This window comes from Cherax quadricarinatus, chromosome 15, assembly GCF_038502225.1.
Source record: "Cherax quadricarinatus isolate ZL_2023a chromosome 15, ASM3850222v1, whole genome shotgun sequence".
Lineage (NCBI taxonomy): Eukaryota > Metazoa > Arthropoda > Malacostraca > Decapoda > Parastacidae > Cherax > Cherax quadricarinatus.
The window spans coordinates 12,411,639-12,434,138 of NC_091306.1; the positions used below are offsets into that span (position 1 = coordinate 12,411,639).

A 22,500-nucleotide genomic window follows, 5' to 3' on the forward strand; every position below is an offset into this window, starting at 1 on the left:
TCAAGCGGGAACTTGACAAGTATCACCACATCAATTAGTGAGCAGCTATGCTGGGGTTTGTACTTTGGATTGCGTGTGGCCAGCAGTAACAGCCTGGTTGATCAGGCCTTGATTCACCAGGAGGCCAGGTCTGGGACCGTGCAGCGGGGGCGCTGACCCCCCTGAGGAATTTTTAGTTATTCTTTAGGCCAGTTGGTTATGATAATGCCTTTTATGAACGGTGTCTCGCGCTGTTCACTGTCTTTGCAAGACTTGCTGGGCTAGTGAAGAGGAAACAAGGGTTGAACACCATGTTTTAGTGAGTTAGGTTTCGCCATGCGTAAATCTCTCTACGAAGAGTGAAACGTTGTTATAAGAGAAGTTTGTTCTGCAACCTGTGCAGCTTCCTGTGTACAAAGTGCACATTACTGCTTATTATAAATGGTTTAAAAAACCAACAAATTGATGAATGAGACACTTGTGCAACACTCGTGCAATACTTGTGCAATACTTGTGCAACACTTGGGTATCTTTACTGTGGAAAAGTTCCCCCAGCCAATGGTTTCCTCAGTCCGATAAAGAGCAGAATGGTGGAAATTGAGAAGGAATTTGAGGTAACCAGTCCCTCGGCCTGAAGAGGATGTGTTCAGTCCATCAGTCTTGATAAAAGTTCAGCATATGCTGGTAGAAGCAGGTTCGCCAGGAAGGACCCTGGTCCTGGTCTTCTTTATGTGGTGACCCGGGAACATATGCGCGGAGAAGGGGTTAATATACTGCAGGCTGGTGAGGTGAAGCAGCTGGAGGCGGCGTCACAGGTGGACAAAATCCATTAATGGAAGGAGGTCATGCCTAAAGGTTATTCAAGCGCTGAATAACTTCCTGCATCAAAATTCCAAAATGTTACTGTGTCTGACAGATATCAACTGCATCACCTCACCTCTCTGTAGTACAAAAACCATTTCCCCTCTCATACGTGCATATCCAGGTGAGTATAAATAGGAAGCGCGTCTGTCTGGCGCTCAGCTGGAGGAGGACGATCGAGCCTCCGCCACGTCTTCCACTGAAAGACCCATATGGGTTCAGAGCTTACCACGAATCATTTCATCCGCTCTTATGCTGTACTTATACCAAGACTGATGGACTAGACACACCATCTCCAGGCTGAGGGACTGATAACCTAGAATTCCTCTTCGTCTTTCACTGTTCTCATCTGTACTGGACTGATGAGGCCACTGACTGGCAAAAAGTTTCCGTAATTAAGCTACCCAAGTGCTGGACACTGTCTTATTATTACTAGTTACCTGGACAAAATACAAGCCATGTGTATATCTCATAAGTGTATAACGTACATATATTACTATATATCTTATGTGTGTTTATGTGTGACTTAAGAAGTGTGGCTGCTAATAATCTCCTGGAGTGAAAATTAATTAAAGGCTTAAGATAGCTTAACAAAGCTAAACAGAGCTTTATTATCTTCACAAAGCTTCATAGAGCTTTATCTTCACAGAGCTTTATATAATTTTACCTTCACATAGCTCTATAGAGCTTTATAACCACAGAGTTCTGTAGAGCTTCGTAATCTTCACAGAGTTTCATAATCTTCACAGAGCTCTACAGAATTTCATAATCTTCACAGAGCTCTACAGTCTCATAATCTTCACATAGCTCTATAGAGCTTAATAATATTCACAAGGCTCTAGAGAGCTTCATAATCTTCCCAGAGCTCTATAGAGCTTCATAATCTTCACAGAGCTCTATAGAGCTTCATAATATTAACATAGATCTATAGAGCTGTATAACCTTCACAGAGTTTCATCTTCACAGAGCTCTAGAGAGCTTCATAGTCTTCACAGAGCTCTATAGAGCTTCATAATCTTCACAGAGTTCTACAGAGCTTCATAATCTTCACAGAACTCTATAAAGCGAAACATAGCAGCCAGTAAAGGGAAGTTCTCCCTGTCTGCGTCTTCTCCACGACTGTTGTAGCTTCCTTCGAAAATAAGATTATTCACCTTCACTGTTTCGTGCGTCCCACCCACGAAATTGACGATACATGCATAATGCAACTGCCATTGCTTGCGCTGGGATCAGAAGGTTGCTTGCACCGCCTCTACGAGGAGGAGGAGGAGGAAAAGAAAGAAGAAGAGGAGGAGGAGGAGGAGGAGGAAGAGAAAGAAGAAGAGGAGGAGGAGGAGGATTGAGGAGAAAGGGAGACGGGGGACTAAACTAGTTGTGAATCATTAGGCTTTTTTTTTAATTTTTAGTGGGTGTGTGGGAGAGCTACCTGCTTGGACTCCGTCTGTACAGGGTGTGTGGGAGAGCTACCTGCTTGGACTCCGTCTGTACAGGGTGTGTGGGAGAGCTACCTGCTTGGACTCCGTCTGTACAGGGTGTGTGGGAGAGCTACCTGCTTGGACTCCGTCTGTACAGGGTGTGTGGGAGAGCTACCTGCTTGGACTCCGTCTGTACAGGGTGTGTGGGAGAGCTACCTGCTTGGACTCCGTCTGTACAGGGTGTGTGGGAGAGCTACCTGCTTGGACTCCGTCTGTACAGGGTGTGTGGGAGAGCTACCTGCTTGGACTCCGTCTGTACAGGGTGTGTGGGAGAGCTACCTGCTTGGACTCCGTCTGTACAGGGTGTGTGGGAGAGCTACCTGCTTGGACTCCGTCTGTACAGGGTGTGTGGGAGAGCCACCTGCTTGGACTCCGTCTGTACAGGGTGTGTGGGAGAGCCACCTGCTTGGACTCCGTCTGTACAGGGTGTGTGGGAGAGCCACCTGCTTGGACTCCGTCTGTACAGGGTGTGTGGGAGAGCCACCTGCTTGGACTCCGTCTGTACAGGGTGTGTGGGAGAGCTACCTGCTTGGACTCCGTCTGTACAGGGTGTATGGGAGAGCTACCTGCTTGGAGTCCGTCTGTACAGGGTGTGTGGGAGAGCTACCTGCTTGGACTCCGTCTGTACAGGGTGTGTGGGAGAGCCACCTGCTTGGACTCTGTCTGTACAGGGTGTGTGGGAGAGCTACCTGCCTGGACTCCGTCTGTACAGGGTGTGTGGGAGAGCCACCTGCTTGGACTCTGTCTGTACAGGGTGTGTGGGAGAGCTACCTGCTTGGACTCTGTCTGTACAGGGTGTGTGGGAGAGCTACCTGCTTGGACTCCGTCTGTACAGGGTGTGTGGGAGAGCTACCTGCTTGGACTCTGTCTGTACAGGGTGTGTGGGAGAGCTACCTGCTTGGACTCCGTCTGTACAGGGTGTGTGGGAGAGCCACCTGCTTGGACTCTGTCTGTACAGGGTGTGTGGGAGAGCTACCTGCTTGGACTCCGTCTGTACAGGGTGTGTGGGAGAGCTACCTGCTTGGACTCTGTCTGTACAGGGTGTGTGGGAGAGCTACCTGCTTGGACTCCGTCTGTACAGGGTGTGTGGGAGAGCCACCTGCTTGGACTCTGTCTGTACAGGGTGTGTGGGAGAGCTACCTGCTTGGACTCTGTCTGTACAGGGTGTGTGGGAGAGCTACCTGCCTGGACTCCGTCTGTACAGGGTGTGTGGGAGAGCCACCTGCTTGGACTCTGTCTGTACAGGGTGTGTGGGAGAGCTACCTGCTTGGACTCTGTCTGTACAGGGTGTGTGGGAGAGCTACCTGCTTGGACTCCGTCTGTACAGGGTGTGTGGGAGAGCCACCTGCTTGGACTCTGTCTGTACAGAGTGTGTGGGAGAGCTACCTGCTTGGACTCCGTCTGTACAGGGTGTGTGGGAGAGCTACCTGCTTGGACTCCGTCTGTACAGGGTGTGTGGGAGAGCTACCTGCTTGGACTCCGTCTGTACAGGGTGTATGGGAGAGCTACCTGCTTGGACTCCGTCTGTACAGGGTGTGTGGGAGAGCTACCTGCTTGGACTCCGTCTGTACAGGGTGTGTGGGAGAGCTACCTGCTTGGACTCCGTCTGTACAGGGTGTGTGGGAGAGCTACCTGCTTGGACTCCGTCTGTACAGGGTGTATGGGAGAGCTACCTGCTTGGACTCCGTCTGTACAGGGTGTGTGGGAGAGCTACCTGCTTGGACTCCGTCTGTACAGGGTGTGTGGGAGAGCCACCTTCTTGGACTCCGTCTGTACAGGGTGTGTGGGAGAGCCACCTGCTTGGACTCCGTCTGTACAAGGTGTGTGGGAGAGCCACCTGCTTGGACTCCGTCTGTACAGGGTGTGTGGGAGAGCCACCTGCTTGGACTCCGTCTGTACAGGGTGTGTGGGAGAGCCACCTGCTTGGACTCTGTCTGTACAGTAAATTTCATATGCTTCGCCTGATCGGTTCTTCGGGATTCTTTGTTGAGGTTCCTGAATGGTGTTCCTGCTTGTTGTTTTTTTTCCCACTGTATTCCGCTTCTGATCCTTTGTCTTTTTTCCGACCATTTGCATATTGCGGTCTAATTCTAACAGCCACGTGTCAGATAAGCCTTGCGTTCAGTCCACGTATTCTGGTGGACTTCCCTGTCTTATGGAGACGGTTCCTGGTGAGTCCTTCAAACTGGAGAGTCCTGTTCTGAGTCCAGGGATCCTGAGGACTCGAAACACGTCACTCATGTCCTTTAAGTTGACGAAAAATGAGTATTTCAGTGGTAACACCTAGAGTGCCTCAACACACACACACACACACACACACACACACACACACACAATCGGTCTGACGATACTGGAGGACAGGAGGGTCAGGGGAGACATGATAACAACATACAAAATACTGCGTTTAATTCGACAATGTGGACAGAGACAGGATGTTCGAACTGGGACACAGAAACAAGGGGGTCACAAGTGGAAGCTGATGACTCAGATAAGTCAAAGGGATGTTAAGAAGTATTTCTTCAGCCACAGAGTTGTTAGGAAGTGGAATAGTCTAGCAAGCGATATAGTGGAGGCAGGAACGAACCATACATAGTTTTAAGACGAGGTATGATAAAGCTCATTTAGCAGGGAGAGGGAAGACCCAGTAGCGGTCAGAGAAGAGGCGGGGCCAGGAGCTGAGTCTCGACCACCACCACTACCACCACCACCACCACCACCACCACCACCACCACCACCACCACTACCACCACCACCACCACTACCTCCACCACCACCACCACCACCACTACCACCACCACCACCACCATCACAACCACAACCACCACCACCACCACCATCGCAACCACAACCACTACCACCACCACCATCACAACCACAACCACCACCACCACCACTACCACCACCACCACCATCACAACCACCATCACCACCACCGCCACCACCACCACCACCACCACCACTACCACCACCACCACCACCACAACCATCACAACCACAACCACCACCACCACCACTACCACCACCACCATCACAACCACAACCACCACCACCACCACCACCACTACCACCACCACCATCACAACCACCACCACCACCACCACCACCACCACTACCACCACCACCATCACAACCACCACTACCACCACCACCACCACCACCATCACAACCACCACCACCACCATCACAACCACCACCACCACCACCATCACCACCACCACCACCACCATCACAACCACAACCACCACCACCACCACCACCACCACCACAACCACCACCACCACCACCACCATCACAACCACAACCACCACCACCACCACCACCATCACAACCACCACCACCACCATCACAACCACCACCACCACCACCATCACCACCACCACCACCACCATCACAACCACAACCACCACCACCACCACCACCACCACCACCACCACCACAACCACCACCACCACCACCACCATCACAACCACCACCATCACCACCACCACCACCACCACCACCACCACCACCACCACCACCACCACCACCACAACCACCACCACCACCACCACCATCACAACCACAACCACCACCACCATCACAACCACAACCACCACCACCACCACCACCACCTCCACCACCACCACAACCACCACCACCACCACCACCATCACAACCACAGTCACCACCACCACCACTACCACCACCACCACCACCACCACCACCACCACCACCACCATCACAACCACCACCACCATCACCACCACCACCACCACCACCATCACAACCACCACCACCACCACCACCACTACCACCACCACCACCACCACCATCTCCACCATCACAACCACCACCACCACCACCATCACAACCACCACCAACACCACCACCACCACCATCACAACCACCACCACCACCACCACCACCACCACCACCACCATCACAACCACAACCACCAAGAGACACACCAACGAACACATCCTTAATAAACGCACGAAGAAACATACATCAAAAAAGCACACCATCAAGCACACCAACAAACACACCACCAACAAACACACCACCAACAAACACACCACCAATAAACACGACACCAGTCAACACGTCAACAAACACACCAAAAGACACACTACTAATAAACGCACCACCAACAAATACACCAACACACCAACAAACACACCACTAACAAATTCATCAACAAACGCACCACCATCAACACACCACCAACAAACACACTACCAATACACTACATCAACACATCACTAACACACATCACCAACAAACACCCCAACAAACACACCAACACACACATCACCAACAAACACATCACTAACACACACCACCAACAAACACACTGTTGCAACCCCTGAATGGGTCACAATGTATATAATGTATATTACCTTTTCATATAATTTTATATTGCTTATATTTGCGATAATAGCTAAATCGTAAATGTATTGCTTTATATTATTATTTGACTTAGTTATGTTGTTAGGTAGGATGTAACATATTATGTGCTCATAGTTCAAGTCTTGATTGTCTAACTACTGTAATTATCGCTCATTGCTTGTTACTCTGCCGGCTTCTCGTTGTTGCTGGGCAGCAACTGTCCACGGAGCTATCACGTGATCGAGGGGGGGGGGTGTTCTCACCTCGCCTGAAGTAGTCAGTCTGGTCTAGACTCGCTTGGTGGTTGGACGTATTCCTGACAAGAAGTGCCTAATTCTCCCTTATTGGCCCTTGTTGGAAGATCGTCTCTGTAGCTTTCTTGTTAGTTCTGTAGAACTCTGTTGTTCACAGAACATTGTATAGACTTAGTGATTTTCGACGTTGTACTGAGGTTGTGTGTCGCATAGACACTCTGAGCAACTCAGGTCCTGAGCTGTAGCTTCTGACCTAACTTGTACTGGTATGTGTACTGTCACAGTCGGGGATTTTCTTATGCTGAACTTAGATTCAGTAGTATGGGAGTTTTGTGACTTTTGTGGAGGATCTGCTGATGGTCCCTACTTAGAGTCGTTATATTATCTCCTTGTTCCTGATTCTGTGTCGCATTTGCTTGTTATATTGCTATTGGGCTTAGCATTCTTTTTATTGTTCAAGCAGACTGTTCTGACTGCCAGTTGGTCAAGAGCTTAGTTTATGTGAGGACTTTCTCAGTCACTTGTTTAAGTCTAGTCGAGTCTTGAGACATAACGAACTACTTAGAGCACTTACACACATACTTACTTGTACTTATTTGCAATAACTTATTAAATGTTAATGTACCAGACGGTACTTAAGACTTATAAATGTGATATGTGCTTCCAGCACAATACTACTGTACACGAGAGAAGTGATTAATATTATTTTGATTACTGTGATTAATTTAATTTAATTTAATTTAATATACGCCTAGACAATTTAATTAATAAATTTATTAAATTTTAATTTCTCTAGTTAGTAGCCTACCAGTTGTAATCCTGAAGCACTAATAATTCTTATTGAATTCTACTGGATAATTGGACCAGGATACTGACTACTTGTTACGAAAACCCAGTAACAGGCTGGATGCTGGAAGGGCAGTCCTTTCTAGTATTCACTGGAGATCTCTAAGCTTTTTAGAATCGCATTTTTTGTAACACACACCACCAACAAACACATCACCAGCAAACACACCACCAACAAACACACCAACAAACACACCACCAACAAATACACCACCAACAAACACACCAACACGCACATCACCAGCAAACACATCAACAAACACACCAACAAACACATCAACAGCAAACACGCCAACAAACACACCAACACACATATCACCAACAAACACATCTACAAACACACCACCAACACACACATCACCAACAAACACATCAACAAACACACCACCAAGAAACACATCAACAAACACATCACCAACAAACACACCAACAACAAACACACTTACGAGCACACCACCAACACACACATCACCAACAAACACATCAACAAACACACCACCAACAAACACATCACCAACAAACACATCACCAACAAACACACCACCAACAAACACACCAACACACACACATCACCAACAAACACATCAACGAACACATCAACAAACACACCACCAACAAACACATCACCAACAAACACACCACCAACAAACACACCAACACACACATCACCAACAAACACATCAATGAACACACCACTAACAAACACAACAAGGACAGGCAACATTGGCGGCAGTGTTGCCAGGTAAGACCACGACGGAAACACTAAATTTTGATAATAGAGACACACAACTGTCATACATCAGTTGTAATCAATGTTTGGTATCACTTAGGGGGTGAAGAGCACTCCAAAGGGGTGACAGCAACAGCTGGTACTGTGAGGGGTGACAGCAACAGCTGGTACTGTGAGGGGTGACAACAACAGCTGGTACTGTGGGAGGGGTTACAACAACAGCTGATATTGTGAGGGGTGACAACAACAGCTGGTACTGTGAGAGGTGACAGCATTATCTGGTACTGTGAGGGGGGGTGACAACAACAGCTGGTTCTGTGAGGTGACAACAACAGCTGGTACTGTGAGAGGTGAAAATAACAGCTGGTACTCTGAGGGGGGTGACAATAACAGGTGGTACTGTGAGGGATAACAGTAACAGCTGGTACTGTGAGGGAGTGACAACAACAGCTGGTACTGTGAGGGATGACAGCATCATCTGGTACTATGAGGAGGTGACAACAACAGCTGGTACTGTGAGGGGTGACAGCATCATCTGGCACTGTGAGGGGTGACAACAACAGCTGGTACTGTGAGGGGTGACAACATCATCTGGTACTGTGAGGGGGTGACAACAACAGCTGGTACTGTGAGGGGTGACAACAACAGCTGGTACTGTGAGGGGTGACAACAGCTGGTACTGTGAGGGGTGACAGCATCATTTGATACTGTAAGGGGTGACAACAACAGCTGGTACTGTGAGAAGGTGACAACACCTGGTATTGTGAGGGGTGACAGTAACAGCTGGTACTGTGAGGGGGTGACAACAGGTGGTACTGTGAGGGTTGACAGTAACAGCTGGTGCTGTGAGGGGTGACAACAACAGCTGGTACTGTGAGGGATGACAGTAACAGCTGGTACTGTGAGGGGTGACAACAACAGCTGGTACTGTGAGGTGACAACAACAGGTGGTACTGTGAGGGGTGACAACAACAGCTGGTACTGTGAGGAGGTGACAACAACAGGTGGTACTGTGAGGGGTGACAGTAACAGCTGGCACTGTAAGGGGTGACAGCATCATCTGGTACTGTGAGGGGGTGACAACAACAGCTGGTACTGTGAGGGGTGACAGCAACAGCTGGTACTGTGAGGGGTGACTGCATCATCTGGTACTGTGAGAGGTGACTGCAACAGCTGGTACTGTGAGGGGTGACAGCAACAGCTGGTACTGTGAGGGGTGACTGCAACATCTGGTACTGTGAGGGGTGACAGCAACAGCTGGTACTGTGAGGGGTGACTGTAACATCTGGTACTGTGAGGGGTGACAGCAACAGCTGGTACTGTGAGGTGTGACAGTATCATCTGGTACTGTGAGAGGTGACAACATCATCTGGTACTGTGAGGGGTGACAACAGCTGGTACTGTGGGGGTGACAACAGCTGGTATTGTGAGGGGTGACAGCAACAGCTGGTACTGTGAGGGGTGACAACAACAGGTGGTGCTGTGAGGGGTGACAACAACAGGTGGTGTTGTGAGGGGTGACAACAACAGCTAGTACTGTGAGGGGTGACAACAACAGGTGGTGCTGTGAGGGGTGACAACAACAGCTAGTACTGTGAGGGGTGACAGCAACAGCTGGTACTGCGAAAGGAGAAGACCACAGTAGAGGGGAGACAGCAACAGCTGGTACAGAGAGAGGAGAGAATATCAGAAGGGACAGTAACAGAAGGATGTAAGCCCTTACTGCATTCACTGATACCTTCACCTCCACGGTGGCCTCACTGCTTTCATTCACACTTCATTCACGAAAGAAAAAATGGAAAAAACAACTTTTGATACCCTGTCCACTGTAAACAGAGGCTACGCCAACGAATTCGCTTTAAGCGGAGACGCTGTGTCAGCCAGCAGTTCGCTATAAGCGATAAAATATCATTCTGTTATATATCGAATTCTTCCTGAATAACTCTTATATTTGGTATTATAAGTGGCTGGAACAATTCACAACTGACTTACAAACTCACAATACCGTGGCTGGAACAATTCACAACTGACTCACAAACTCACAATACCGTGGCTGGAACAATTCACAACTGACTCACAAACTCACAATACCGTGGCTGGAACAATTCACAACTGACTCACAAACTCACAATACCGTGGCTGGAACAATTCACAACTGACTCACAAACTCACAATACCGTGGCTGGAACAATTCACAACTGATCCACAAACTCACAATACCGTGGCTGGAACAATTCACAACTGATCCACAAACTCACAATACCGCGGCTGGAACAATTCACAACTGATCCACAAACTCACAATACCGTGGCTGGAACAATTCACAACTGACTCACAAACTCACAATACCGTGGCTGGAACAATTCACAACTGATCCACAAACTCACAATACCGTGGCTGGAACAATTCACAACTGATCCACAAACTCACAATACCGCGGCTGGAACAATTCACAACTGATCCACAAACTCACAATACCGTGGCTGGAACAATTCACAACTGATCCACAAACTCACAATACCGCGGCTGGAACAATTCACAACTGATCCACAAACTCACAATACCGTGGCTGGAACAATTCACAACTGATCCACAAACTCACAATACCGTGGCTGGAACAATTCACAACTGATCCACAAACTCACAATACCGTGGCTGGAACAATTCACAACTGATCCACAAACTCACAATACCGCGGCTGGAACAATTCACAACTGATCCACAAACTCACAATACCGTGGCTGGAACAATTCACAACTGATCCACAAACTCACAATACCGTGGCTGGAACAATTCACAACTGACTCACAAACTCACAATACCGTGGCTGGAACAATTCACAACTGATCCACAAACTCACAATACCGTGGCTGGAACAATTCACAACTGATCCACAAACTCACAATACCGTGGCTGGAACAATTCACAACTGATCCACAAACTCACAATACCGTGGCTGGAACAATTCACCAGCAAGTTACACTTAGAGAGGAAGATATAGACGACATTTCGATCTCTCCTGAACCATTATCAATCGTGAGTTGGATCCAGAATGCACCGAAATCTGCCTTAAATCTTCCTCTCTAAGCGTAACTATTTCCCGAGTGTATATCCAAGGTATATCAGAAGTGCATACCCAAGGTATCCCTGAAATACATATCCAAGGTATTCCTGAAGTGCATACCCAAAATATCCCTGAAGTGCATACCCAAAGGCATCCCTGAAGTGCATACCCAATGTATCCCAGAAGTGCATACCGAAGGTATCACTGAAGTGCATACCCAAGCTATCTGTGAAGCTGTGTACTATATCTGCGAATACTACAAGGAAGGATGATACCTGGAGGATTTTTGGGGGTCGACGCCCCCCAGAGTCAGGTCCCACACCAGGCCTACGATGAAGCTGGACGGAGAAATGAACGACGAAGGATTAATGAAGGATAAGCACAGGCAGGGAGTAAAGCATTTAATGTGACGTTTCGCCCTGTTGGAAGTACCGTTGCAGTATTATGGGAAGTACTGTGACAGTACTGTGGGAAGTACCGTTACATACTATGGGAAGTACTGTGACAGTACTGTGGAAAGTACCGTTACATACTATGGGAAGTACTGTGACAGTACTTCCCACATACTATGGGAAGTACCGTGGCAGTACTATGGGAAGTACCGTGGCAGTACTATGGGAAGTACCGTGGCAGTACTATGGGAAGTACCGTGGCAGTACTGTGGGAAGTACCGTGGCAGTACTGTGGGAAGTACCGTCGCAGTATTATGGGAAGTACTGTGACAGTACTGTGGGAAGTACCGTGACAGTACTCTGGGAAGTACCGTGGCAGTACTGTGGGAAGTACCGTGACAGTACTGTGGGAAGTACCGTGGCAGTACTGTGGGAAGTACCGTGGCAGTACTGTGAGAAGTACCGTGACAGTACTGTGGATAGTACCGAAGCAGCACTGTGGGTAGTACCGTGGCAATACTGTGGGTAGTACCGATGCAGTACTGTGGGTAGTACCGAAGCAGTACTGTGGGTAGCACCAAAGCAGTATAATGGGTAGTACCGTGGCAGTACTGTTGGTAGTAGCGAAGCAGTATTGTGTGTAGTACCGATGCAGTACTGTAGGTAGTACCGAAGGAGTACTGTGTGTAGTACCGAAGCAATACTGTGGGTAATACCGAAACAGTACAATAGGTAGTACCGTGGCAGTACTGTGGGTAGTACCGAAGCAGTTCTATGGGTAGTACGTGGCAGTACTGTTGTTAGTACCGAAGCAGTACCATTGGTAGTACCGAAGCAGTACTGTTGGTAGTACCGAAGCAATACTGTGGGTAATACCGAAACAGTACAATAGGTAGTACCGTGGCAGTACTGTGGGTAGTACCGAAGCAGTTCTATGGGTAGTACGTGGCAGTACTGTTGTTAGTACCGAAGCAGTACCATTGGTAGTACCGAAGCAGTACTGTTGGTAGTACCGAAGCAGTACTGTGGGTAGTACCGAAGCAGTACTGCGGGTAGTACAGTGGCAGTACTTTTGGTAGTACCGAAGCAGTACTGTGGGTAGTACCGAAGCAGTGCTGTGGGTAGTACCGAAGCAATACTGTGGGTAGTACCGTGGCAGTACTGTTGGTAGTACCGTGGCAGTACTGTGGTAAGTACAATACTGCCACAAGCCGTATATTATATTATTGTACCCACATAACGAGTGGTATTGATCAATAACAACACTACACTATCCAAGGAGTCGAACCCATGCTGTTTTGGCCCGCCTGATGGTGAGAGAAAACGGAAGACGTGGCTAGTGCAGTGTTGTTATTGATCAATACCACTCGTTCTGTGGGTACAATAATATAATATACGGCTTGTTGAGTTAGTGCACAAATAGGGAGTAGAATGAAATTAGCTCAGAGGCGTCCACAGCACCGTATGTCCTTCGATGGTGGGTATAACATCTAACTTAGCTGGATGCACCATTGTTGAGGATTGTGTAGTCTAGTGGTCTAAAGCGTCATGCGTTTTCTCTCACCATGAGGCGGGCCAAAACAGGATGGTTCGACTCCTCGGCCCCTCAAGGAAGGCTCCTTGATGTTGGTGAGGGGCTCTTGATTTAGGGAATTGGATCTGTGCTCCAGTTCCCCGAATTAAGCCTGAATGCCTTCCACATCCCCCCCAGGCGCTGTATAATCCTCCGGGTTTAGCGCTTCCCCCTTGATTATAATAATAATAATCGACTCCTCGGCAAGTGCAGTGTTGTTATTGATATATATATATATATATATATATATATATATATATATATATATATATATATATATATATATATATATATATATTTATTTTATTTTCTTAGGTCTCTTTTCTTTTCAGTTTCTTCATTTTTTCCATGCAATAGTTACACTTCGTCTTCAGAAACACACACACACACACACATACACACACACACACACACACACACACACACACACACACACACACACACACACACACACACTGTACACTGTGTACGTCAGGCCCATACTGGAGTATGCAGCACCTGTTCGGAACTCACACTTGATCAAGGACGTCAAGAAATTAGAGAAAGCGCAAAGGTTTGCGACAACGTTAGTTCCAGAGCTAAGGGGAATGTCCTACGAGGAAAGGTTAAGGGAAATCGACCTGTCGACACTGGAGGACAGGAGGGTCAGGGGAGACATGATAACGAAATACAAAATATTGCGTGGAGTAAACAAGGTGGACAGAGACAGGATGTTCTAGAGATGAGATACAGAAACAAGGGGTCAGAATTGGAATTTGAAGACCCAGATGAGTCAAAGGGATGTTAGGAAGTATTTCTTCAGTCATAGAGTGGAATAGCCTAGCAAGTGAGGTAGTGGAGGCAGGAACCATACATAGCTTTAAGATAAGGAGGAGCAGGGAGAGAGATGACCTAGTAGCACTCAGTGAAGAGTTGGGGCCAGGAGCCGAGTCTCGACCCCTGTAACCACAATTAGGTGAGTACACACACACACACACACACACACACACACACACACACACACACACACACACACACACACACACACACACACACAATGTGATCGTCTCTCAGATCATTGTGAAATATAAGTACATTAGTGGCTCTACTACTGATCCTTGTGGAGCCCCACGTGTAACTTTCATCCTGAATTTTGCTCGCGTTCTGTTACTTTATAGGTCATCTTTTCCAATATCTAGTTGCTAGTATTTTCTAGCTTGTGGCTCATTGTGGCTCATTGTGGCTCATTGTGGCTCATTGTGGCTCATTGTGGCTCATTGTGGCTCATTGTGGCTCATTGTGGCTCATTGTGGCTCATTCAGTCCAGGAATATGCGAGACCCACCCGTCCCTCTTCTAGCTTCATCTCGCTAACTGTGAAAGAACTTCAGTGGGAACTATTTTCGAATCAATTTTCGTTTCGTTCACTGATTTGTGTTTTGCGGTGGTCGAGTCCTAGCTCCTGGTCTCGCCTTCTCAGCTGTGTGAATGTTTGTGTGTCTGTGTGTGTGTCCTGGAAGGGGTCACAGACTTGATTAACACGTCAAGGCTTCTCACAACCAACCTGTTATTACGCTCTACCTTCCTACACCATTTTTTTTGTGTGTGCCCTCTCAAAGATAGCCAATCTCTTCTAGGCTGAGTGAAGTGTTGCTCGTTATCGTAGGCCTGTAGGCTGTGTGTATGATTAATGTAAGTGGCTGAATGAGGTGTACAACTGTAATCGTTGGCCTGTGAGTTGTGTATGACTGATGTGTGTCGAAACTGTACGAGGTGAATTTCAAACTTTAAAGTTATTCTTCTGTGTCAAAAGCCTCTGAGAAGGCCATTTAGAGCTACAATGGAAATGTAAGCGAAGAAACCCGGCCATTAGGACAATTAGCAGCTTGTTGCAAATCCACAAAGTATTGAAAATTACACAGCAGTCAGCAGCAACGACCAGTGTGATAAAGAACGATAAGAGGTGGACCAGGCGGTAACAACTCACCACAATGTTGACTAATATAGCCATTTTACCTCCCTGGCTTTCCTTCGTAACAACCTAATCTGCTGCGTAATAATAATCCAGCTCCTCCTCAAATTTAAAACAACACACAGGCTTCAATTAATCCCCGGAGAGCGGAAACTACGAGAGGATTATTTAGGCCGACCTCTGTAAGGAAGACTGGTCCCCTGCATCACCCCCAGGGAGGATTATAAACAACGGGGAGGACAGGCTACTCTAGAACACACAGCCCTGCCTCTTCCACCTCCTGTCTCCTCTACCCAGGGGCGTCCCTGCCATCTATGAGTCCCCTGAGGGTGTCCCCTGCTCTTCCCTGTATCGCTACGTCCCCCTCCCCACACACACACACACACACACACACACACACACACACACACACACACACACACACACACACACACACACACACACACACACACACACACACACACACACACACACACAGGGTTATTCCAACAAGAGGGCGATTATGCAAGCTAATTATAGGCAGGGAGGTAGTTATCAGGTGGTTAGGACCGTAATATCCATCTCATGTCTGATGAAAAATGTTGTGGTGAGGGAGGGGGAGTGATGGAGATTCTACCCCCTCTTCTCTCTCTGTCTCTCTCTCTCTCTCTCTCTCTCTCTCTCTCTCTCTCTCTCTCTCTCTCTCTCTCTCTCTCTCTCTCTCTCTCTCTCTCTCTCTCTCTCTCTCTCTCTCTCTCTCTTTTTCTCTCTCTCTCTAGTACACACACATACTCAAATACATGGCCCCCCTACTACCACATATAGGTGAGTATACAATATCAATATATATCAGTATATATATATATATATATATATATATATATATATATATATATATATATATATATATATATATATATATATATATTAGTAGTAAAATTAACGAAAATTAGCCGGAGGTTGGCCGGACCAGCAGCTAGTGGATGTCAACCTCAGCCGGGACAAACAGAAGAAAATTGAGGAAGGTGAAAAAGACCGGAAATAGAGGCCCGAGTGAGATGGGGTTGGAGGGGACACAAGGTGTAACCCTCACTCTGGTAGAAGGATCTGATGGGTGAACACTGTGCCTAGCATATCGCCGGTGGTATACAATAATTAAATAACTTTTGAAAGGAATGGGAACCACTGTTGACCTAACGAGTAGTTCTCAAGAACGTTGACCAAAAAAATAAAATTATACAAGACATTATGTGCCAGATATGTCAGACATATCGTGGAGTATGCAGAACCAGCACTGAACCCACACCTGATCAGGTACGTCGAGAGTCAAGAGATTTAAGAGATTCGCAAATATACTGGCCTCGGAGAGGAGGGAAATTAACTATGAGGAGAAACTGAAAGATCTAAGCCCGATAACATTATAGTTTGGAAAGACCTGGGGAGATATGATCATGACGTATAAGATAGTTAGAAGGCTTGACAGGGAAGTTAGAGATGAACTTATGGATGTAAGGCAGCACTGTATTCAACCTTAGGGTTGTCAGTACACTGAATAGTCTGCGATATACCTGTAACCCATTTCAGGAATGTATCTACCCTCACAGCCCGGTCTGGGACCAGGCATTCTTGTTGACATTGTTCAGCATTGGCGGCCCGCTGGCCCACATCACAGCCTGATTTATCTTGAACTTGGTGGAGGAGAAGCCTAGCCCAGCCCTGGGCTCCGGGAGTATGGAAACTCTCGAAACTCATCAAAGGTATACCAAAGGTAGTGTTGCAGTTTAATCTAGAAGACTTCACTTATTCTATCAATATATCTGATATCTGCTGATAGCAGGTTGAAGAGTTTTGAACCACGGATGTTGACACAATGCTCTCTCACTGTGACCATGGCGTCCCTGGTTTCCACTGGGACTATTACACACTTCCACATCTCTCACGGCCCTCATATAACTTCCATATATAATTATATGTATCGTCGTGGCTGTGCAGAGTGCATGAAAAGTGCTTTGCAAGGAAAAGTGGAGAAGACGTTTTACATACATCTTTAAGAAGCACCAAAACACAACACTGACCTAACACACCTCTGTCAGAGCACCATAACATAACACTGACTAAAAAAAACACTACCCACTCTAAGATTACGACACCATAACACAACACTAACCCAACACACCTCTAACACTAAGATCAGGGCTCCACAACAAAACACTGACTTAACACAGCACCCTAACATAACACTGATATAGCGGAGAAACAAAAAAGAAAAGGTACCCGCCTCGAATAATAGCCCCTAAATTAATTAATTACCAGGTACGACTCTAACATTACCTTTAAGCATACATAATGGAGTCCCGGGTGAGTGACGCCTTCGTGCGCACGACGCATAAACCGCAGCCTGTAACGCGACACTGTTAATTAAGCTGTTTAGCTGCTCCTCGTCCGGTCTTCTTCATTGGCAAAAATTGGAAGACATGATATTGAATTAAATCATTACGCTGCTGAGCCATGATAACAACCTCTGATATTTTTAAGGAGAAAAAATGCTATGCTTGGGCCAGGCGGCGCTGATAGCAATCTGACTACTACGTTATACTTGATGGCAGGGTTGAGGCTACTTCCACACGGCCGGGTGCCACGTACACGGCCGGGTGCCACGTTCAAGAGATGCCAAGAGTATGTAGTGATGAGAAAGACGTGTCTGCATTACTTAAATATCTTTACTGATGAGATATGTCGCTCGCGTAGTAGGATTTTTGTTCTAATATATAAGCGAGTAATATGCTTGAGACAGTGGAAGAAGGTATGTTGTCCCTTAGACTTGATGGACGATGTTGAGTCCCTTAGACTTGTTGGACGATGTTGAGTCCCTTAGACTTGATGGACGATGTTGAGTCCCTTAGACTTGTTGGACGATGTTGAGTCCCTTAGACTTGTTGGACGATGTTGAGTCCCTTAGACTTGATGGACGATGTTGAGTCCCTTAGACTTGATGGACGATGTTGAGTCCCTTAGACTTGTTGGACGATGTTGAGTCCCTTAGACTTGTTGGACGATGTTGAGTCCCTTAGACTTGTTGGACGATGTTGAGTCCCTTAGACTTGATGGACGATGTTGAGTCCCTTAGACTTGATGGACGATGTTGAGTCCCTTAGACTTGTTGGACGATGTTGAGTCCCTTAGACTTGATGGACGATGTTGAGTCCCTTAGACTTGTTGGACGATGTTGAGTCCCTTAGACTTGTTGGACGATGTTGAGTCCCTTAGACTTGATGGACGATGTTGAGTCCCTTAGACTTGATGGACGATGTTGAGTCCCTTAGACTTGTTGGACGATGTTGAGTCCCTTAGACTTGTTGGACGATGTTGAGTCCCTTAGACTTGTTGGACGATGTTGAGTCCCTTAGACTTGATGGACGATGTTGAGTCCCTTAGACTTGATGGACGATGTTGAGTCCCTTAGACTTGTTGGACGATGTTGAGTCCCTTAGACTTGTTGGACGATGTTGAGTCCCTTAGACTTGATGGACGATGTTGAGTCCCTTAGACTTGTTGGACGATGTTGAGTCCCTTAGACTTGTTGGACGATGTTGAGTCCCTTAGACTTGTTGGACGATGTTGAGTCCCTTAGACTTGATGGACGATGTTGAGTCCCTTAGACTTGATGGACGATGTTGAGTCCCTTAGACTTGTTGGACGATGTTGAGTCCCTTAGACTTGTTGGACGATGTTGAGTCCCTTAGACTTGATGGACGATGTTGAGTCCCTTAGACTTGTTGGACGATGTTGAGTCCCTTAAACTTGTTGGACAATGTTGAGTCCCTTAGACTTGTTGGACGATGTTGAGTCCCTTAGACTTGTTGGACGATGTTGAGTCCCTTAGACTTGATGGACGATGTTGAGTCCCTTAGACTTGACGGATTATGTTGAGTCCCTTAGACTTGATGAATGATGTTGAGTCCCTTAGACTTGTTGGACGATGTTGAGTCCCTTAGACTTGATGGATGATGTTGAGTCCCTTAGACTTGTTGGACGATGTTGGGTCCCTTAGACTTGATGGATGATGTTGAGTCCCTTAGACTTGTTGGACGATGTTGAGTCCCTTAGACTTGTTGGACGATGTTGAGTCCCTTAGACTTGATGGACGATGTTGAGTCCCTTAGACTTGTTGGACGATGTTGAGTCCCTTAGACTTGTTGGACGATGTTGAGTCCCTTAGACTTGTTGGACGATGTTGAGTCCCTTAGACTTGATGGACGATGTTGAGTCCCTTAGACTTGTTGGACGATGTTGAGTCCCTTAGACTTGTTGGACGATGTTGAGTCCCTTAGACTTGTTGGACGATGTTGAGTCCCTTAGACTTGTTGGACGATGTTGAGTCCCTTAGACTTGTTGGACGATGTTGAGTCCCTTAGACTTGTTGGACGATGTTGAGTCCCTTAGATTTGTTGGACGATGTTGAGTCCCTTAGACTTGTTGGACGATGTTGAGTCCCTTAGACTTGTTAGACGATGTTGAGTCCCTTAGACTTGTTGGACGATGTTGAGTCCCTTAGACTTGATGGATGATGTTGAGTACCTTAGACTTGATGGACGATGTTGAGTCCCTTAGACTTGTTGGACGATGTTGAGTCCCTTAGACTTGTTGGACGATGTTGAGTCTCTTAAACTTGTTGGACGATGTTGAGTCCCTTAGACTTGATGGATGATGCTGAGTCCCTTAGACTTGATGAATGATGTTGAGTCCCTTAGACTTGTTGGACGATGTTGAGTCCCTTAGACTTGATGGATGATGTTGAGTCCCTTAGACTTGATGGATGATGTTGAGTCCCTTAGACTTGTTGGACGATGTTGAGTCCCTTAGACTTGATGGATGATGTTGAGTCCCTTAGACTAATGGATGATGAGTCCCTAAGACTTGTTGGACGATGTTGAGTCCCTTAGACTTGATGGATGATGTTGAGTCCCTTAGACTTGATGGATGATGTTGAGTCCCTTAGACTTGTTGGATAATTTTGAGTCCCTTAGACTTGTTGGATGATGTTGAGTCCCTTAGACTTGATGGACGATGTTGAGTCCCTTAGACTTGTTGGACGATGTTGAGTCCCTTAGACTTGATGGACGATGTTGAGTCCCTTAGACTTGTTGGACGATGTTGAGTCCCTTAGACTTTATGGATGATGTTGAGTCCCTTAGACTTTTTGGACGATGTTGAGTCCATTAGACTTGATGGATGATGTTGAGTCCCTTAGACTTGTTGGACGATGTTGAGTCCCTTAGACTTGTTGGACGATGTTGAGTCCCTTAGACTTGATGGATGATGTTGAGTCCCTTAGACTTGATGGATGATGTTGAGTCCCTTAGACTTGATGGATGATGTTGAGTCCCTTAGACTTGATGAATGATGTTGAGTCCCTTAGACTTGATGAATGATGTTGAGTCCCTTAGACTTGATGGATGATGTTGGGTCCCTTAGACTTGTTGGATGATGTTGAGTCCCTTAGCCTTGATGGATGATACTGAGTCCCTTAGCCTTGATGGGTGATGTTGAGTCCCTTAGCCTTGATGGGTGATGTTGAGTCCCTTAGCCTTGATGGGTGACATTGAGTCCCTTAGCCTTGACGGATGATGTTGAGTCCCTTAGCCTTAATGGATGATGTTGAGTCCCTTAGCCTTGATGGACGATGTTAAGTCCCTTAGCCTTGATGAATGATGTTAAGTCCCTTAGCCTTGATGGACGATGTTAAGTCCCTTAGCCTTGATGGACGATGTTAAGTCCCTTAGCCTTGATGAATGATGTTGAGTCCCTTAGACTTCATGGACGATGTTGAGTCCCTTAGACTTGATAGACGACATTGAGTCCGTTAGACTTGGTGGACGATGTTGAGTCCCTTAGACTTGCTGGACAATGTTGAGTCCCTTAGCCTTGACGGAGGATATTGAGTCCCTTAGCCTTTAAAGACGACGCTGAGTCCTTTAGCCTTGAGAGAAGCCAAGTCTAAACCAAATGGAAGACCGGGTGATCTGACTGAAGAAGGAAGAAAGCTGACGAGCAACCACAAGGAAGTCTGCGAGGCGTAGAAAAGACGAGTTAAAGAGATCTCAGAGGAAACAGGGGCAGCCACAGAGACCCAAGGGAAAAGGGTATGCTATAAGGTATTAGACATAATACACACAACCGGGAAGAGGTGAAAACACTTTTGAGTGAACTGGCTACTTCAGAATCAATGGGGACTGACGAAGTGGGAGTCACCATTGATTCTGAGAAAGGGAGCAGCAAGACTGTTTCTAAACCATTAGCCAAGATGTACATGAAGTCAATGGACAATGGACAGTTACACGAGATCTGAAAGACAGCAAAAGTGGATTCCATATTTATAAAAGGAGACGGACAGGAATCGTTGAGTCACAGACCAGTGACAGACAAGGTCACTGAGAAGATTACAAGGAAAGCAGTAGAGCACCAGCACGATAACCAGCAAGGGTTCAGAGATGGCAAAGTGATGGAAGAGACAGAAGACAGACAAAAAGCTATGTGGATTTCATTTTCTTAGACTGTAAGAAGACATGTAATACTGTACAAGAGATTGGGCAAAAACTCATAGGGCAGGCAGGAAAAATAAGGAATGCAATCTTGTGGATCAAAGTGTACTTTTAGGGGTGGAAGAAAAGAGTGTTAGTTTGAGAAGCGATGTCAGGATGGGGAAGAGGAACGAGTGGGGTTTCACAAGGATCGGTGTTAGAACCGGTACTGTTTCTGGTATATGTGAATGACGTACTAGGATCGTATTGAGTCAGATGTGTTCCTATTTGTAGATGATGTACAACTAATAAGAATAAAAATTTATGAAGACCAGAAAATGTTACAAATAAATTGGAAAAATTTCAAGACTGGTCATACATATGAATACTTGAATTCAACCCCAACAAATGCAGAGTTATGAGGATTGGGAAAGTCGCAAGAAGATCGGTCACGGAGTACAGACTCGAGGCACAGAGGCTGCAGACCACACTCAGAGAAAAATACCCC

The 22,500-nt window shown here is 46.7% G+C and overlaps 1 protein-coding gene across 1 annotated transcript in view; it reads right to left on the reverse strand.

Annotated features, from left to right (window-relative positions):
* The window catches only part of LOC128692157 (homeotic protein empty spiracles), a 203,190-nt gene that overhangs the window by 1,375 nt on the left and 179,315 nt on the right, over window positions 1–22,500 (reverse strand). The window lies entirely within an intron of this gene.